The 21,681-nt window shown below is 38.3% G+C and overlaps 1 long non-coding RNA gene across 1 annotated transcript; it reads left to right on the forward strand.

Annotated features, from left to right (window-relative positions):
- The first annotated feature begins 562 nt into the window (after nucleotides 1-562).
- LOC115286448 lies at nucleotides 563-14,329 on the forward strand. Its single transcript, XR_003906069.1, has 3 exons — nucleotides 563-642; nucleotides 11,481-11,625; nucleotides 14,133-14,329. It is a non-coding gene; the product is annotated as an uncharacterized LOC115286448 (long non-coding RNA).
- Nucleotides 14,330-21,681: the final 7,352 nt, after the last annotated feature.

Consider the following 21,681-nt stretch of genomic DNA (forward strand, 5'->3'; position numbering starts at 1 on the left):
TTCAGATCTCTGGAAATGACCCACTTGACTAGATATGCAGTGAGTCAGGACCCATATTCTTAGTTGTCTGTGTCTTTGTTTAAACATTTTACTTATGAAAATAATGCATATTTGTTACAAATAATTTAAATGAAAGGCCCAATGTCTGATTTCACAAATACTCTCCAGTATGCAGCTATTCAACTACACAATGAATCGTTTCACCCTAACCTCAGGGAATTTGTCTCTCGATCTCAAATATTGACTTTGATCAAGGGTTAGTTTTCAGTCAAACACATTCTTTCGGTGTCTGTGAAAACACTTAGTCCCTTGCTAGGGTTCCATCATGTTGATTTTATAAACAGTGATACAGAAAGCAAAATTTGGGTTCCTGACAGCACCAATGTCTTCAGCTATTAAGTTTCCTCATCCCCTTACAAAACAAACAAACAAACAAACATCAACAGAAAGAAGAATTAAGAATGCCATCTGGATCCCTAAGTCCTTCAATGTTCTACAAAAACAGAATTCTCTAGACATTCCTTTCAGATTTCTGCTGGCAGTGTAGTTTTACAGTAATAATCAATGGGAAGATGTTACAGAAAGGAAGGTAAATAAACAGCGGTGTCAGAATCAGCCCAGCAGGGGCTCCTGGTATCTCTGGTAGGTTGAGCGTCCAACTCTTGGTTTCTGCTCAAGTCACGATCTCACAGTCGTGGGTTTGAGCCCTATGTGGGGCTTCAGTGCTGATAGTGTGGAGCCTACTTAGAAACTCTCTCCGCCCCCTTGCCCTCTCTCTCTCACCCTCCTCTGCTCCCATGCTCTCTCTCAAAATAAATAAATAAATAAATAAACAAACAAACAAATAAATAAATCACCACAGCAACTTGTTAAAATTATAGATTACCAACCTGGCCCCCAAACCTTCTGTTTCAGAGTGCCTTATGGTAGAGCCAAGATAGGTGCATTTTTAACAAGCTTCTCCATCGTTCCAGCCAGTTTGAGGTAATTCTTGGCCAGGATAATTTTTAAGAATCATTTGGTAAGTCTTAGCTGCAGTCCTCACTGCCTCCTCAGACCTGGTCTAGATAGAGTATAGAATCACTAATAAAATGGAGCATAGGCTTCTTTGGGACTCATCTCTCTCTCTCCTAGAACAGCACAATAAACTTAAAGTTGCAGTAAATATAAATTTAATTAACCTAGAAAGAATGAGGACAGCACAAGTTCCTGCTTTAGGTCTCTCGCTTTTTGTTTTACATCTCTACAAACCAATGGTATTCCTTAGACCCCCTGGAGATTACTCTTTATAAACTGCCCAGGAAACAAATTTTATGTTTCTTCACACTGTCCCAGATAACAGAGTTCCCTTTAAATGTACTCAATCCTGCCCTTGTCTAGCTGTGAATTGAATGTTCTGTCTTTAGCAAATTATAAACAGCCAACCACTACTTCTTAGACATATTCACATAACATTAAAGTACAACTCTATTAAAAATAAAATAAATAACTTCCGTAGGATATTAAAAAGTCATAAAAGCTGTGGAGAACAACAAAGCCAGAGAAAGGATAGAGAATGCCAGATCAGGGAGTCGAGGCTGCAATTTTAAATAGGGCGGTCAGAGAAAGCCCCACTGAGAATGTGACATGTGGGAAATAAAAACAAGTAGGATGTGAGTATGAGTCATGCAGATATTAAAGTTAGAGTCTTCCATACAGAAGGAATAGAAAATGCAAAATCCCTCAAATCAGGACATGCCCAGTGTTTTTAAAAAACAGGAGACTAATGTGGCTAAGCAGAGTAAGCAAGGGGGAAAGTAATAGGTGAGGTAAAGAGGTGATGAAGAAGGAAGAGTAAAACTATATAGGAGCCTGTAAACCAGGGTTAGAACTTTAGCTTTTACTTCTAGAGGGTTTTGAGCAGAGGGGTATCATGACCTCATACTCAAAAACATCATTCTGATTAAGTTAAGAATAGACTCTAGGGATACAAAGGTGGAAATAGTGAAAAATGGCAGTGGTGGTAGTAGAGATAATATGAAAGAAGAGGATTCTTGGATTTACTAGTGGGTTTGATACAGATTGTGAGAAAAAAAGGAGAAATCAAGGATGACTCCATTGCTCTTTGGCCTGAACAACCATAGGATGGAGTTATCATCAACCAAGGTAGAGGTTTCATTTGGACATGTTAGGTTTGAAGTGTGTATTAGATACCCTAGTGGAGTTGATGAACAGGCAATTTATTACAGGAATTTGGAGTTCAGAAGATAGTCTCATGCTGGATCAAAGAATTGGAAAATACCAGCATAGGAATGATACTAAAAATCATGAGACTGGAAGTGATCACAAAAGGAATAAGTGTGGACAGAAAAGAGAAGAAATGCAAGGGCTGAGCCCTTACCACCCCCAACATGGAGCAGTTGGAAAGATGAGGAGGTGCCAACAAAAGAGACTGAGAAAGAGCAGTCAGTGAGGTAAGAGGAAGAGGAAAAGGAATGATCAGCTGTGACAAATGCTGTTGGTGGGCGAAAGCAGATAAAGATGGAGAATTAACCTTTGCATCTAGCAACATGGAAGTCATTATTTACCTTCATAAGAGCAGTTTCAGCAGAATGTTGGGGGTGAAAACACATAGCAATGAGTTTAAAAAGAACTGGAAGAGAGAAAATGGAGGCATTTGAGAAGTTTTGCTGTAAAGAAAAAAGACGGTGAGAGCTTGCTCTGTCTCCCTCTGGTGTCTGCCATGTGAGGACATAGCAAGAAGATGGCCACCTACAAGCCTCACCAGACACCAGATCTGCCAGCACCTTGATCTTGGGTTTCCCAGGCTCCAAAACTGTGAGAAATACATGTTTGTTTTATAAGCCACCCAGTCTAGGATAATTTGCTATCAACTAAGGACAGAAAGAATAGCATGTTCTTTTATGATGGACTAATTCATAGCAAAGAAGGAACAGATGACTCTAAAGAGAAGTGAGAAGCATTGTCACGGACAGGAAGGGGTAGGGACCAGTGCCCTAGCAGAAGTGTTTGCCCTGGGAGAAAAGATCAAACAACTCCTCTCGAGGTACAGAAGTGAAAATAGAGTATGTGGTCACAGAAGTTGGTAGGTGAGAAAATGCAGTGGTGGAAACTTGTGGAAGTTCTCTTCAGATTCCTTCCATTTTCTCAGTGAGAAAGAAAGCCAGGATATCAGCTGAAGAGTGGAAGGGACAGGCAGTAGGGAAGAGTACAGTAGTTTCCCTAGCAAATTCACAAATTGATACTCCCCAGGAAATGAGCAGAGGAAAGTCTAACTTCTTCATTTTCTATAACTCATATTTTCTCAATACTCCATCCTGTTGGGAGAAAATGAGAGGACAGAGATTTATCTCAAAACTTTCAATTAACAGCTGCAATTTAAACAGACTCTGTGATACAAAAAATTCAATCAACTCAAAGTTTAACTCCCTATCAGGGATGGTCTTTTCACCTTTCTCTTCCCCAAAGCTGGCATCTGAGTATTGAAAAGAATTCAGGGGGGTCATCGCATCCACATAGCCTGTAATACTCGTGCTGATCTCCACTGTAGGATGGCTGGGGTGATCCTTGAGTATACCAAATTGTACTACTGAGGAATACACAATGTTTTCCTTGCTCAGTCATAGCCTGGTGAGACTCCACCCTCCACCCCATTCAACCCACAGTGACTGAACCCCAATCTGGCCTTGCTTGCTGCATTGGTGTCCTCATGGGGCTGAGGTAGCTCCCATGGGGTGTCTAGCCTTTCCCCCACTTCAGGAAGCCACTTTGGGCAAGTTCCCAGCAGAATCCCTTCCAGACAGCTGGACTGTGGGAGCCAGGGAGGCCGCCTCAGGCTTCTCTCTCTGGCCACCTTCATCAACCATTCCCACATGACTGCCCCCCATGGTGACACATAAGCCACCCTAAATGGTGGCATTCCAATATTCCAGAGGAGAAGGGAACAAAAACCAGTCTATTTTAGGCTGTATTGTGACGTTATCAACCTGAAGAAGGACATCTGTGTCTGACTGCCTCTGTCCCTCAAATTCTGACGCTGTTAGAAACAGACTTTCTTTCCTTTTGGCAGAGTCTTCTCTGCACAGACATCCTCCTTCTTTTCTTTGGGGGCAGTAACCCCTACTTCTCAGTCTGAATGGTAGAAGGGTTATTTTTACTGATATAGAAGATAATTTGTGATCCAAGTCCTTTGGCATGGTTCTAAATAATGGAAGCTCTGGGGACTCCTGGGTGGCTCAGTTGGTTGAGCATCTGACTTTGGCTCAGGTCATGATCTCCTGGTTTGTGAGTTTGGGCCTGGTGTCAGGCTCTGTACTAACAGCTCTGAATCTGGAGACTGCTTCAGATTTCATGTCTCCCTCTCTCTCTGCCCCTCCCTCACTCACGCTGTCTCTTTCTCGGTCAAAAAATAAACATTTAAAAAATAATAATCATAAAAAATGGAAGCCCTGGATAAACTTGGAACTGGGGATTACTAAGACAGAAAATGTACTGGTTGAGGGGCATGTGGGTGGCTCAGTCAGATAAGCACCTGACTCTTGATTTCAGCTCAGGCCACGATCTCATGGTTCGTGGGGTCAAGACCTGTGTCAGGCTCTGCGCTGTCAACACAGTCTGCTTGGAATTCTCTCTCACCCTCTCTCTCTGTTCCTCCCAAACCCTCAAAATAAACATTTACAAAAAGGAAAAGTAATGCATTAGTTGAGTAGCCCTGTAGTGTTATCTTTTTTTCACACCAACTAGTTTCTACCTGCTCTGTGTAATTTGGAAGCAGTAAAAATCCCTGACTTTCTGCAACAATAAGTCATTAAAAGAGTGACTTTTTTAAAACCATTTTTCATTCCACGATTGTTTTAGCTGTTCATGTTTGTTGCCATCACTGTCATTTTGCCTTAATTCTGCACTGAGGTGATTTCCCAAAGGGCACAATTTTTAAAAACCAGATCAATAAATAAATATGCTTTACTGCTATCTAAACTGTACACCCAAAATATTATATCAAATGATTATGTTGAGATTATTTATGCATTCCCTTTTAAAGGTCACTCCTGTAAATTGAAGGCTTTCTATCAAACTGACATTTGCCTGTGTTTTGCTCATCATTGTTTAACCTGCAACAACTTGTTTTCCTCTTGGGAGAGAAAAACCTCATTAATTCACATTAATACACACAGGTTTGACAGCCAGTGCCATTAGGAATTCAATGCTTATTAATACTTATGTACCACAACCTCACTGAAAACATGAAAATAGAGCTTCGTCAAAGAGGCTTGAGAGTTACGCTGTACGCGATGGATCAAAAATACTTACTGCGTTGATTGCTTCTCTCCAATCTAAAGTTTAATAGAATAATTAATTAATCATATAGAGTTGTTTTGTGAAGGAGGAAGTCAATTCATTAGCACTAAGTGTGTTTTTGTGATGTAGAACATGGGCTCTTCTGGGCTAACTTACAAATAAATTGCAGGTTAGGCAGAATGGTAAAGTAGTAATATGAATGTTTTATAATAGACAAACAAGTGTTAACATATTTTTAAGTTTTAAATTTTATAGAAGAAATTTAATAATATTAGGTCTATAAAATCCCAAGATTTTATATCTCAATGTAGTTTTTAAGTTATTATCTTACTAGTAGCATTTTTCCATTAATATTTTGTGCTTTATTTCACATTGAACACAGATTCTGAAAAATGTTTTCTAATCTAGCCAGTTGATGGTAAACATATAACAACAATGAAAACGGTTCATATTAAGTTCACATCTTCTATAAATGACCTAATGAACTTTAAAACTGGTAGTTCTTGCCCTCAGATATTCCCAATTTCTAACTTTCTCGGACTAGTATCTCCTACTCAATGGAAGTACGTCTTTCAATGTCCTCAATTTTATCTAATTTGAGCAGATATTTAGTGAACTCCTAAATGCAAGTATTACTACACTAGGTAATAAGTGGGATGGGTTTTTAAAAATTGCTTTCAGTTCCTAAGGAGCTTATGATCTTTCTTCCAAGAAGCCAACACATGTTTAGCCATTAAATAATAACCAAATGCATTCTATTAGAGTGCCCTAACTATCCTTATGTAAATTGTGCAAAGGGCTTCAAAAATGGGTAAGCTGTATCCAACACTCGCCTTGTAGGAAAGGCCTAGTGTGTAAACACATGAAGACAGATCTGCTGTATTCATGCAGCTGCAGAGCCAACTTAAAAACCACCACTGGGAGGAGCATGGGCTTGAGTTAGTCCTGGGTTTGAATCAAACTAAACTACGCTTTACTACGTCTATAGCTTAGGTCAAGCTGCTTAAGCAGTACTCAGTCTCAATGAGCCCACCTGTAAAGTGGAAACAATTAGAGCCAGGTGACTTTATGGATAGGGACAATATTTCATGAAATACCTGACATATGGTAGGTGATCAGTAAAATATAGAAAGATTTCATTAAAAAGGAGGACTTGAAAGCTGGACGCAAAGGAAACATCAGGCATTCTGAATGAATGAGGCACTCTGAGACTTTGAGCACAGAATACCCAGAGGGACTGCTTCTAAGCAGTGAGCTTTACTAAGACTAGTGGGAAATAAAACTGGAATACACAAGGTACCGACATATTTGACATGGTTTTAAATGTTTGGCTGAATAATACCCTTTCCAATAGTTCTCACATGTCAGTGTACATCAGAATTGTCTGTTGCTTTCTAACAATGCTGATTCGCAGAACCCATCCAGAGATTTGATTCAGTATATGTGGGATATGCATAGCAATCAGTACCTTTAGCAAACACTTTTAGTGATTCTGAAGCAGCAGTTCGTGGATAATGCATCACCTTGAAAAGCTAAGAACAATGCAATGTTTTACTTTTTTAAAATACCTCTTTGAAAGAGAGATAGAAGGCACGAGCCAGGGAGAGAAGCAGAGGAAGAAAGAGAGATGCAGGGCTCAATCCCACAATTCTGGGATCATGACCTGAGCTGAAATTGGACACTCAACAAACTGAGCCACCCAAAAGCCCCCAAGGTTTTCTTTACTAGGCAAGTAACATAGGGAAAAAAAGAAGTCACAATTTAAGATCTGTCTTTCAGCGTTCAGTCTAGAATAAACTGAAAATATATACAAAAAATTAAAGCAGATTATATTAAACTATTCATGAAATTATCAAGGACTAGATAAGAGCAGTTGAAGTAAGAATAGAACATAATTGGGTATATATAAAGCATATTTCTAGACAAGAGTCAAAAGGACTCTGATTGAATTTTGAAAATAAAGACAATGGAAAATCCCCCAAATAATACCAAGGTGTCAGACCTAGAAGAATGTGGAAATGGAATGAAAGAAATTGGTAGGAGACACTAATTTGCAAAGGAAAGATGATAGAGCTCCATTTCCAAATGTGAAGTTTAGGATAACAGTATGACCCCCTTGTGGAAATAAATGTTTGGCAGGAAGGTTGGAGCTTAAGTGAGAATGAGTACAAGACCGATAAGAGTTAAAGTCATCCATGAGTAGGAAATGCTTGAATCCCTAAAAATGGGTCATTTCTTCACGGAGAAAAGTGAAAAGTGAAGAAAAGCAGAGTGTCAAAGGAATAAGAAATCAAGTGAGAAGACTGACAAGCAATTTAAAGACTGTAAATAAACCATAATGTTCAAATTGATCAGTTTTATATTCATTCTCTCTAAAACCTAGAGAAGTGCATTAAATTATTTCAGAGAACAAATTTTGTGATGTGCTGACATACTAAAAGGCAAGTAATGCTCTGATGAGCATTCTGAAGTCAGAAATAATCCCCATTCATTCAAAACCTACTCTATGCTATGCTCTCTGTGAGAGACTGAAGATACGAAGTTGAATAAAGCAGTCCCTGACCTAAAGAAGATAATTTGAGTATTGTTAATAAGGCTACCTAAAAGAAAACTGTGTCACTTTGTTCAAAGTATGCTTGAGTGTATCCTAATGGCTATTATAAGAAACGAGACAAGAGTAGCCCAGATTTTTGGTTCCTACATGTATCTGCTCTATAAGAAAAAAACACAGCTACCATTTTATTTGGCTTGCCTGCTCAGTTTGGGAGAGTCCAATTAAACAAAAGTCAGCAACTAAAGACATCTGTGGGTCTGAATGCAACTGTGTGACTTTGAGGAAAAGGTGCAGTCAGTGGGTATAGGACTTAAAGCAACCTGAAATTACCTTAAGTTCCAGAGGTTAGAAGTCTAAAATGGGTCTTACTGGACTAAAATCAAGGTGTCAGCAGGACTGCATTTATTCTGGAATTTCCAGGGGATAATTCTTTTCCTTGCATATTCCAGCTATTAGAGGCCACCTTGCATTTCTTGGTTCATGGCCCCTTTGTCCAGATTCAAAGCCAGCAGTGTAGTATTTTCAAATCTCTGACTCTGACCCTCACATTCCCACCTCTTTCACTTATTAGTACCTTTGTGATCACATTGGGGTCAACCAGATAATCCTGAATGATCATAATCCCTAATTTGATCAATATTGAAAGTCTCTTTTGCCAAGTAAGGTGACATATTCAGAGGTTCAGGGGACTCAGACATGGACTTTTTGGGGTGTCATTATTCCACCTACCACACTGACATTTTGTTTTATAATTAGTGGTCTATAAACCCTTTTCACAAACACTTCCAAGAGATTGGGTTTTATCAGAAGTATCTAAAATTGAGGGCACCTGGCTGGCTCACTCTGTAAAGCATATGACTTTTGATCTTGGGGTTGTGAGTTCAAGCCCCACATTGGGTGTAGAGATTACTTCTTTAAAAAAAATCTTAAAAAAAAAAAAAAAGAAGTTTCCAAAATTGATTACATACAGAGGCTGCACTATCTAAAAATCTTAAGACTGCAAGTTCCTAGCAGATGATACAGTTTAAAAGAGAAAATTAGCAGGTGAAAACAGCCAAGAGGAGCCTGTTTGTGGGCTTCATACGTGCAAATAATTGAGACGTATTTATACTCCTCCTACCGACTCTGGAACAGTTAAAGATCAAGAAAAAATGCTAGAGCAACATTTTCACAGAGATGAAACTGTTCTTCAGTAGTTATTGGGTAGTTAGGAGATATGTCAGTTAGTTAGTTGTAGGTAGTGGTGGTTGTCGAAATGATGGGCAGGGACACCAGTAGCATTCAGCAGGTGAGGGTCAGATGTACCAGATACACTACAACATGAGGACTAGGACTATCCAAATCCAGCAGGAAATGGCAACCATGTGATTGGTATAGGTGAGAACCTGTTTAAAAAAATATATTTTTAATATGGGTCTAGAACCTAATTCCATTTTTAAAAATTTATTTATTAAAAAATGTTGTAATATTTTATTTTTGAGAGAGAGAGAGAAAGAGAGAGACACCATGAGCAGGGGAGGGTGAGAGAGAGAGAGGGACACAGACTCCTAAGACAGGCTCCAGGCTCTGGGCTGGCTGTGAAGACAGAGCCTGAGTGGGGCTGGAACCCACAAACTGCAAGATCATGACCTGAGCCGAAGTTGGTTGCTCAACTGACTGAGCCACCCAAGCGCCCCTAATTTTTTAAATTTATTTTTAACGTTTATTTTTGAGAGAGAGACAGAGCGAGAGTGGGGGAGGGGCAGAGAGAGAGGGAGACAGAATCCGAAGCAGGCTCTAAGCTCTGAGCTGTGAGCCCAGAGCCTGATGCAGGGCTGGAACCCACGATCCATGAGATTATGACCTGGGCGAAGTCGGACGCCACCCAGGCTCTCCCCCACAATTCCATTTTAAATGTAAATACAAAGTATTTTTTGGATTTTTTTGTGCAACAACCATATATATGGTACCACAGGATCAAGGAAAAAAAGTATTTTTTTTCAGAACTTAACCAAGAGTTGCTTACCATTCGGGAAAATCATACCATCACTAATTATGCTTCCTCAACAAATCAGCACAGTACAATCTGCATTGTTAGCTTTCGCATTCGGTGTGTTTCTATGTATACATGCAAGCCTCTCATGATGTCATTATGTCTTCTGGTGTAATTGTGCTCATGGGTTTACGTTCTAGATTTAGACACATTATTTGTTTTATTTTTCTTCTCATATAACAATTATGGGACTATACTTATTTTCCTAAGTTTGTGAGTGTGGGTAGGTTAAAGCATCTATGAATTCCATGTTAAGACAGTAAAAGAGGAATAATAAAACATTTGTTATATAAAGGGAGATTTATGAGTGTTATGGATTTTTAGGGCTTAGATCTAGCTTGATCTTCACTTTGGCATCAGTTTTATGTAGCCTTTAAAAATTACAGATACTCCTTACTACAGTCACCAAATAACTATGAAGATTTTGCGTGACACTTGCATATTTCAAACAGTTTAGTTGGCTGCTTAGAGTTTCGCTATAATGGTCCACAACGTGTCCCTCTAACAGACGCCAGGGACCTTTTCCCTAACTCTGTTCCATTTATAGTTGTAGATTATGAGGGTATGAAAACATTACATGAAAGCATTTTGTTATACTAGTAACAAAGGGTAAACAAAATAAATTCCAATTTTTAAAAACAGGAAAGTGCTATGATACTAGTTGTCCAGAAAACAATAGGAATTTGGTTTGTGTAAAAAGTGACCTCTTTTTTTCAGTAAGAAACAGCATGCTCATAAAAAAGTTAGATGTAGAGCATTAGACAGTAGGTGTCTGTGGGAGAGATAATAATTTACTCTCTTTTTTAAAACATCAATATTTTATTCTTATCTCTAAATTTAAGGAAAAAATTTCTTTAAAAGGAAACATGGGATAACCCTAAGTTAGAGGAGATATACACATACTCTAAATCTAGGTGGGCTTCCCTGAAGCTTATTTCTACTTATCAACCAAAAAAAAGGCGGGGGGGGGGCGGGGAGAAAGGAAAGAAAGAAAAGGAAAGAAAAGAAAGCAAGCAAGCAAGCTTTGCAGAAGCCTTAAAAAATCACATATTTACCATTGTTTTCCTGAAAGGTGCAGCACAGGGTAATTTATACATAGCGTATCACACAGAAAGTTGCCTAAAATTCCTCTGGACACTTCTCTTTCCTCTCAAACCATGGCATTAAACTTTCTTCACAGTTCCTGTATGTTTTCAAACTATAAACCTTCTTACCGGCTGTTTAGGATAAGCATTTTGGACTCCAGGATGACTGCTTTTCTTGACAGACCAGTACACCAAGATTTCTGCCAAATAAAATTCTTCTCAAATTTCCAAATTAAGCTTTATTAGTCATACATCCCAACTGGTTGGTAAGGCTTCTGCTCCCCTGCTTTGGCCCCGTCTCTGGGACCATCTCATTCAGATGCCCTGGGCCCTTCTGTACCTCGTATCAGTCCACAACACTTGCAACCTTGTGAATCGTGATCCAGACTAGAAGTTTCTAAATCTGAGCTACTGTAGGATATCTGAGCCATTAGAGTTATCACTAAAGTCTACTTGTATATATTTTTTTTAGGTTTGTTTTCATCAAGTGCTTTCTTTCTTTGAACCCTAGACCCTGGTTCCAACATCTACAAAATCCTTCCTTCCAAGATGGACTTTCACGTCTTCAGAACACAGCCACATTAAACAGATTAGGAAGCAACCACTTCAACCTTCTCCTTCCCTATGAGTTCATCATTGCTTTTGATTTCTTAACTGTGAGATCATATAAATATTCATTTAAAAATTTTCTAAGATATTATTTATTGTGAAACCATTTATACTTTTTATTGAAAGAATAAAATTAAAGCCTTTTTGTAACTCAATGCTAATTAACTAAATGCCTTTTTTGCCTCTGTTACTAAGCAGTATGAGATTAATTATAGTTTCTGTCCAGTATTGCCCAAAGGGGACTTTGTATTTAGAAGACATGACTGAGCATTTTAACTAGAAATACACACCCTACAGAGAAGAGTTCTATACAAGCTACATTTAAAGAGGTCACAGAATCCCCCAACACTTTGTTCTGATTTAATTTGCTCCAAAGAATAATCAGTGGAGTGGAGTGAACTGGAAATTATATAGGCATACAGATGGATAGAGATAGATAATATCTATATTGCTATCTACATGTGACATTTTAGTCCTAAAAGTTCTGCTTTGCTTAACTAGTTCAACCTCCAAAAATGTCAGCTGCCACTTTTCAGAACTAGTATATAGTCTCCTTATTACTAATCTGATGATATCAGCTGATTTTCTATTCTTGGCAAATAATTCTTAAACAGAAAAACCAAAAAGATAAAAGAAGAAACTGCTTATGTTATTCAACTGATGTTCCCTTTAAACGATTTTCATTCTATTATATGGTATGTACTCTTATTTTTTTAATGTTTATTTTACTTTTGACAGAGAGACCATGAACAAGAGAAAGAGAGAAAGTGAGAGAGAATCCCTAGCAGGCTCTGGGCTGTCAGCACAGAGCCCAAGGCGGGGCTCCATCTCACAAACTATGAGACTGTGACCTGAGCCAAAATCAAAAGTTGGCTGCTTAATCTACTAAGCTACCCAGGCCCCCGTTTACAGTATATATTTTTAGAAACTACTTCAAATGCTTTTTGAAAAGACCAGAGGGCAAATATAGGCATGCATACTTATATAATATAGTTATATTTTCTTCTAACCCTTTGCATTCTAATCCCTGGAAGAATATTTTTGCCCACTGTGGGAAAACAGCTCTAGAAAAGAGACTTTTTTTTTAAGGTTAAAGCAGTATCAAGCTTAACATAAAAACTATTTTAGGTGATTCAAATATCACTATCTTTAGCAGAATGTAAAGGGTCTTGTAGCTGATTGGTAAAATACTTCGCATTATGCCCAGCAAAGAACCAAAGCTAAAACTTTAAGGATGTTTTTATTTTTTTTATCATTTTATTTCATTGTATTATATTTCATCATGATAAGTGTACAAGGACATTTTTAAAGTTATATGGGTTCAGATTTCTTTTGTACCATCACAGAATTGTCAGTCTCAAACTTCTATAGCTCTAAAATCACTCAGAGAAGTTGTTTTAGGCCATTTAACAAAATGGACATTTGCTCCTTGAACGAATCTATAACTATAATTACTGAAGCTATTACTTCTCTCCTGCCTGCTCGCCACTCTCTACCAGCAAGTAAGTCTAAATGGCATTTTGAGTGCAGTGATTAGAAAACGAATAAAATATTTCAAGCACGTTAAGATTTATCCAACTCACTAATGAAATTATTTCTTGAACACTGACCTCTTTATAATTTTTTAAAAATATAGAAGCTTTATCATTTTCCACCAATAAGAAGTCTGCACTTACTACTAAGAGCTTAACATTGATTTATATAATATTTACTATGTACTATGCACTCTCTTAAGCACTTTACATACATTAATTCATTTATTTATTTTTCTTAAGTTTATTTTGAGAGAGCAAGAGAAAGCACAAGCCAGGGAGTGGGAGAAAGAATCCCAAGCAGGCTCCATGCCCAGTGCAGAACCCAACGCTGGGCTCTATCCTGCTACAGTGGGATCATGACCTAAGCCCAGTAAGAGTCAGTCACTTAGCCAGCTGAACCAGCCTGGCACCCTTATATTAATTATTTCAACATTCCCAGATGATACACATCTCCCAAGATCTTACAGCTTGTGGGTGGAAGAATCTTCCCCTAAAGGCCACATACTTAAATACTAAACTGTCCTTCATTTGTCTCTGTTTGGGGACCATTTATTATTATTAGAAGCATTACTGAATAGGATGCCTCTTTTATGAAGGTAGGTAATCAAAGGTAGGATGAGGGAGAGATGTGCCTTTGGGAGGAAAGAGGACCATTGGTCACCACAAAATCTGTGATATCTTGAATTACCTGAAAGACTGTAATTTTTTTTTTTTAGTGTCTTTGTTTTCATGTAAACTTACTTTGAGTAACTAAATTGAGGCTTGGTGTGTCATCAATTGCCAACTATTATCAAGAATGCTGCTTAATAAGCTATCCCAAAACTTAGAATCTTAAAATAACAACTATTTATTGTTTCTTGTAAGTCAGATAGGCGGTCCTGGTCTGGGCTAGCCTCACTCAGACCTCTGCAGTCAGCTGTGGGTCAGGCAGGAACTTCTGCTGATCTAAGCCAGGGGGTTGATTCAAAATCCTTGAGATGACTTGGCTTTCTTCTACCTACTCTCTCATCCTCCATTAGGTGCAGGCTTGCTTTTATGGTGACAGTGGGGTTCCAAGAGAGTGAGAAGAGAGCAAGAGTGAGAAGAAAGCAAGAGTTCTTCAGGCTTAACTTTGGGACTTGCAGCTATCATTTCCACTGATTCTACTGGCCAAACCAACTCACTAAGCCACTCTGCTTTGTGATGCAAGGAACTGCAATGTCACATTGCAAGGGATATGGATGTAAAGTAAAGAATTGGAATTCCTTGTGATGTACTACCAATTCACGTGCCATTTCTATTCTGAAGTAGTCTAATATGTGACCAATTCCCAATTACCGTATACCTCTGTATATAGTGTATACAGAACATGCAACAAGATAGACCATATTCAAAAAAATAAAACAAATCTCATTGAATTTAAAACAATAGAAATCACCTGGGTGGCTCAGTTGGTTAAGCACCCAACTTGAGCTCAGGTCATAATCTCATGGTTCGTGAGTTTGAGCCCTGTGTCGGGCTCTGTGCTAACAGATTCTGTCTCCCTCTCTCTCTGTCCATCCCCTGCTCATGCTGTCTCTCTCTCTCTCTGTCTCTGTCTCTCTCTCTCTGTCTCTCTCTGTCTCTCTCTCAAAAATAAATAAAACAAAGAATTTTTTTAAAAATTAAAAAAAACAATACAAATCATAAAAGTACTTTCTCAGATCATAACAGAAATCATAATAGAAAGATATGAGAAAAGAATTCCCAAATACATGAAAAGTAAACAATACATATCTAAATAACCCATAGGTCAAAGAAAAAGTTGCAAGGGATAAAAATTTAAACTAAATGAAACCTATAATGCAATATATCAAAATTTGTATAATACAGTTAAAGCAGTGCTTAAGGAAAAATGTATAACATCAAGTGCCTATATTAAAAAAGAACAAAGATTTAAAGTCAATAATTTAAGCTTTACCTTAGACACCAGCAAAAGAGGGGTGCCTAGCTGGCTTAGTTGGTGGAGCGCATGTGACTCTTGAACTCTTGTAAGTTCAAGTCCCACATTGGGTGTAGAGATTACTTAAAAATATTTTTTTTTTAAAAAAGAAGAAACCAGAAAAAGAACAAATTAAACCTAAAGCAAACAAAAATAATGAAATAATAAACATTGTGGCATAAATCAGTGAAATTAAAAATACAAAAGTAATTGAGAAAAATCTATAAAATCAAAGGTAGTTCACAGTAAATGAAGTTGAAATGAGAGCTTCCTTGAGATATTATAAGGCTTTGGTTCTCATACATTTTAGTCTCGGGACCCCTTTACACTCTTAGAAATTACTGATAACATCCCCCTAAAAAATTAAAACACAAGAATGCACAACCCCATATTCCATTAGCCATCATAGAAATATTATCACCAAATGTCATGGAGCCTCTAATAAACTTCACTGTACGCTCACGGAAGAATAGAAAAGGCAATGTCCTAGTATTATGAAAAAAACTTTGAGCTCATGGACACCCAGAAAGGCTCTCAGCAACTCCCATTGGTCCCCACACAATACTTTTGGGAATTGGAAGAGGAAGCTATCCAAGGCTTAGGTAGACTGGAATGCTAGAGTAAGTTTAGCATATAAGACTTGTTCATCTACCCCCAACTATATCCCTTACAAGAATTGAAAGAACACTCCTTTTACAAGGCTGTGCAGCATACATTCACAAGGGGAGTCCCAGGATCCTCAAAGCTCCATGGTGGCTGCTGTGAGTCAGGAAAAGACAGGAGAAGATGCTGCATTGAACTGGGCTCCTCGAACTCAATAGGGCAGAGTGCTCGGGAACAAGCTGCAACACTTTAATTTCCAAAGACAAAGCTGACATGGTTGCCATGATGGGTAGAAAAGCCAAAGCAGTAATCAGAATAGTTTGACCTAGAGACACCTGGGTAGTTCAGTTGGTTGAGCATCTGACCTCAGCTCAGGTCATGATCTCAGTTTGTGAGTTTAAGCCCTGCGTTGGGCCCTGTGCTGACAGTTAAGGGCCTGGAGCCTGCTTCAGATTCTGTCTCCTCCCCCCCCCCCCTTCCACTCATTCTCTCTCTCAAAAATAAATAAAAACAGTAAAGAAATAGGTTGACCTAGATTACTTTGGTACAAGTACTTGATCGTGGCACTATATGTTAACTAACATGGCATCCCTAACACTAAATAAGATGGGCAGCCTACTTGCATGGTTTTTAAAATTTTTACTCCACTTAGTTAACATACAGTGTTATATTAATTTCAGGTGTATAAAGTCTTGTAGACCGAACAAGGTCTGACTTGAATCACCACAATAGATCGAGTCGCCCAACAAGGTCCCAGAGTAAAGCCTCTTAACTCATTAAGAGTAAGTTTGCATTAAGTTTTACCAGCCCTCAGTCTCCTTGGTGTCAGCATTACGTAGTATCAGCTTTTCTTTCCTAAATTAATCATAATATTAATCATGAATATTTCAAATCCTATAGTGCTAATTTTCTTTCCTAAATTAATCACATTAATCATTAATATTTTAAAAGGTTTAACTTAAATCTGACAATGTTACATTGGGATTGGGGTTTCATGGGGGAATAGGAACTTGGTGCTGTGAGAATCTGCATTATGTTAAAGTGAACAGGCTTTATTGACCCTTCGAGAGCCAATTACCTTGATGGTTGGTGTAATTTACAATGCCTAAGTGAATTTAATCTTAGGTAAAGTGACTTCATCTTTTTTAGTTTAGAAAGAATTGTCGAAGCAGCGCATACGTTGTGCCCAGCATTTTACCACACACAAAAAGAGAATTAAACTCTTCTCTCCAGAGACATGGGAATGTCTCAATTTCTCCCTAAGAATACTTATATAGTATAGTTATATCACATAAGCTATTTTTAAGTTTTTGTTTATTTACGAGAGAGATGTGGGGAGGGAGGGGCAGAGAGGGAGAGAGAATCCCAAGCAGGCTCTGCTGTCAGCGCAGAGCCCCCGACACAGGCCTCCAACTCAAGGACCCTGAGACCATGACCTGGAGCAAAACCCAAGAGTCAGACTCCTAACCAACACCAAGCCACCTCACTTAACTTATGGTATTTTTTTTTAAGCTAGTGGCCTTCTAGTGCACAGAGTTGGTCAATTTCTTTTGAAACACAGAAGCACCACAGAGGATTAGCTTCCATCAGTGTACATACTAGACTCTGAGGACAGACAATTTTGAGGAAACCTCTCTTTAAGAGCCTTCTATTACTAAGTCCCATTTTTAGCCTTTCTGCATGTTGGCCCAGAGGTTTTCCTACTGCTACAACTTATCTCAGCTGATTGGAGGAGCTCTGTGGTCCCAAGCTGAAATGTATTACCTGGAATGGAGCTCGGTTTTACTGAACTACTATCCTATGCAAATTTAGAAGACAAATAGTTATTTACTGAGGACTGATTCGCTGAACTTCTGAGCTGCTTCTGCTGGAGAGAGCCAAAATGGAATGCTGTGGAAAATATACCCAAATGTTAAGAAACATTGAAACGGGAGCTTAAAGACAATTTTAGTATCTTTTTATTCTTCACTTAATCCTTAGTACTTTGGTGTTAACAAGGATTTAGTTTGTGAGGAGAAAATGCAAAAAAAAAAAAAAAGCAGGAGAAAAGGAAATAGAAGTTTAAAATTAACTTCAGATATAATTCAGGTTGGCTTGGCTACAGATGATAGGTATCATTTTTCCCTAAATGAATGAAGTAATTTTAAATTCCCTTAACTGTTTCAGATCATATTAATCTGAATTTCCTGGAAAAGAAACATATTAATGCTGAAATTCAGAAAGTGTAAAAGCCTTTTCAAACTATCAAAATAGTGTCAAAGGTATAAATTATGTGGCTTTCAGGTACTAAAGGTGAAAGGTGATTACCCTTGGTGAGATTAATTGTAAAACCACCTGTGTCATCAAGCGAGCACATAAATTTATATAAAAAAAGGACACAAATTATATCATTATACTCCTCTGCTAAAAAGTATCCAATAAATGGGGCAAAATGTATTATCTTACAGTTCCCGGAGGTCTGAAGTCCAGTGAGCTGGGGTGAGTCAGTCTCTGCTTAGGTCTCACGAGGCAAAAGGCAAGAAGTCAGCAAGGACGTGCCTCTTTTTGGAGGCTCTAAGGAGACTGTTTCCTTGCTCCCTGAGGTTGTTGCCAGAATTTGGTTTCTTGCCTGTACAATGGTCTCCACTTCCCTATCGGCTGTCAGCTGAGGGCTTCTCAGATTCTGGACACTGTGCTTTATGGGGAGGAGGGCCTCCTTTGAGTTTAAGGACTAATATGACTAGAGTAGGCCCACTGAATTATCAGACGTACTCTTCCCACCTGGAGATCCATACCCTTTTGTTTTCTGGCTTTTTAAAAAGGTGCTATTAACATATATAAGTCTCAGGTGTACAATATGATTCATTATTTGTATGCTGAAATCATCACCACAGTAAGTTAAATTTTGTCATCATATATGGTTACAAAATATTTTTTTCTTTTGATAAGAACTTTAAGATCTACTTTCAGTAACTGCCAAGCACATATTATAGCATTATTAACTATAAGTACAATATTGTACATTACTAAGTCCCATGACTTATAACTGAAAGTTTGTACCTTTTGACTCCTTTCACTCGTTTTGCCCTCCCCACCCACACATCTTCCCTCCGGCAACCATCAACCTCTTCTCTGTTATCTACGAGAGATTTTATTGTTCTTCTGTGGTCCTTGTTTGCTTAGATTCCCAATGTAAATGAGATCATATGGTATTTATCTCTCTCTGCCTTATTTCACCAAGCATGCCTTCAAGGTCCATCTGTATTGTTGCAGATGACAAGATTTCATTCTTTCACAGCTGAGTGATTTCATTGTGTATAAATATACTACATTTTCTCCATCCATTCTCCACTGGTGGACATTTAGGTTGTTTCCCTACTTTGGCTATTGTAAATTATGCTGCAATGAACTTGGGAGTGCAGAAGTCTTTTTGAATTAGTGTTTTTGTTTTCTTTGGACAAATACTCGAAAGTGGAATTACTGGCTCATGCAGTAGTTCTATTTTTAATTTTTTGAGGAACTTCCATACTGTTTTCCATAGTGGTTGTGCCTATTTATATTCCCACCAACAGTGCACGAGGATTCCCTTTTCTCCACATCCTAGCCAACTTATTATCTCGTGTGTGTGTTTAATGTTTATTTTGAGACACAGAACCCACACATGCATGAGCAAGGGAAGGGCAGAGAGGGAGAGAGAATCCCAAGCAGGCCCCAAGCTGTCAGCACAGATAGCCTGAGCCCCATGCGAGGCTTGAGCTCATGAACCGTAAGATCATAACCTGAGCCAAAACCGAGTCAGACACCTAACTAAGCCACCCAGGTGCCCCTTATTTCTGGTTTTTATAATAGTTACTCTAACAGGTGTAAGATTATATCTCACTGTGGTTTTGATCTGCATCTCTCATTAGTGATGGGGAGCATCTTTTCATGTACCTGTCGTCAAGGGCCACACCCTGAATCCTATCTGTATAGTTCCTCTTGCCAGGTAATGTAACATCTTCAGATATTCTGGGGATGGGGACACTGACATCTTTTGGGGCCATTATTCTGCCTACCACAAAGAGTAAAAGCCATAATCTTTATTAAAGTCTAGAAGACCCTGTGATCTGGGCCCCCCTCTGATCTATTCTCCTAGTTTTCTTCCTCTTGCTCACCCAACTCAACCTTCCCTTATGCTGTCCCTCAAACACACCAGGCAAACTCCTGCCTTTGTTCTTGCTATTCCCTCTGCCTGGAATATTCTTCTCCAAATTCCACCCTAACAACCTTTACCCCCCACTTCAAGTCTGCTCAAATCTCGCCTCATCAATGAGGACTACCAAGACCGCTGTTTAACATTCCAGCATTTCTGACCATTTTTCCCCATAGCACCTATTTATTACCTTTTAACTTACTCTGACTTATTTACTAGGCTTATTTCCTGTTACCTCTTTTTGCCGGTATGTTTTTTCCACAAGAGTGGGTATGTCTGTCTTTATTCCTACCATATATCCCTCAAGCCTTGACCATATTAAGAGCTCAATTATTATTAAATTGGTTATTGAAAAAATTTCCAAACACTGATGGGTGGGATTACAGGTACATGTTCTATGTACTTTTTGTAGATCATGTAAACTATAGTACAGCTGCTTGAAATACCAGATTACATCTCCTTGATACTAATTTCTCTTTTTTAAATCAATAACTCAAGGTTTCCATGTTTCAATTAATAATATTGCTTTATTGGCTTGAAAGAAAACTTTGAAAAAGAAAAATGACCTGTTCATCCCTCCAAAAAATATTTTTTATCTTTTATGGTAAAAATAAATATGTGCAATAAGACTAACGCCAAGACTCAAAGGCAGAAAGTAACAAAGATGTAAAAAGAAATTGTCACTATTTCCACTATTTAAATAGCAAGTGCTTTTAATCTCAGATTTTCCAGCTTGTTTTTACCCTAAAACTTTTCCATTTTGGACACTTCTGACAGTCACCACAAGATGGAGGTACATCTGTAGTTTGAGTTACACTTCTGACGTTTATTCAACAATAAAAACACCTACTTAAATTCCACTTCAAAAACTGTTTCTGCAAGAATTAGCAGCTGTTTATAAGAAACAACCACAAGAGACAGATTAGATTTATAAAATATTTTCCATTAATTAACCAAGAAATAACCTGGAAATACGTAACCCAAAACCCTATTTTGCTGACCCACCTCTTAGAAAAAAGTCCTGAGTCCTTTTCCAGAGTCCATGTCCCTACTTTAGAACACATTGCCCTGAGGTTTCTCCCAGTTAGCAGAACTTGGAACCTTTTTATCCCAACTTTTTTTCTGTGCGAATGCGTAGATAAATGCTAGCGCAAACAAAATATATGAAGAATTCAGCAACCATTCATGTTTAAACATTCAATTAACAATTGCATGCAGTCATTTGAATACTTTGCATATTATAAATTTTTAAGTAACTTTATATGTCCAAAAATAATTTCTATGCCAAAAATAATTTATTTGGTTTTATGCTGTTTTCAATACTTCCTTTTCAAATATTCTTTTTTATTTTTTTAATGTTTTATTTACTTTTGATACAGAGAGAGACAGAGCATGAGAGGGGGAGGGGCAGAGAGAGGAGACACAGAACCGGAAGCAGGCTCCAGGCTCTGAGCTAGCTGTCAGCACAGACCCTGACACGGGGCTCGAACCCACGAATGTGAGATCTGACCTAAACCTAAGTCAGAGGCTTAACCAAATGAGCCATCCAGGAGCCCCCTTTTCAAATATTCTTTTACATAGTAGTTGATTCTAGAGCTACAACTGGAACATAGGAGATACATTTAAAACACTTCTCCAGTGCATCTTAAATTTAAATGGCAACCTAAATATTAAAGAAAATACACTATAATTCCACAACACTGCATTCCAGAGTAAAGAATCTGGCTTTCTGTCCTGTTTCTATCAGTATATATCTGCATGATGTTAGGAGAGACATTTATGTGTGCTCATCTTCTGTTCCAGTTGCTGTAGAACCTATCTCCCAAACCTGAGC

This window comes from Suricata suricatta, chromosome 3 (genome assembly GCF_006229205.1).
Source record: "Suricata suricatta isolate VVHF042 chromosome 3, meerkat_22Aug2017_6uvM2_HiC, whole genome shotgun sequence".
NCBI classification, from domain to species: Eukaryota; Metazoa; Chordata; class Mammalia; order Carnivora; family Herpestidae; genus Suricata; species Suricata suricatta.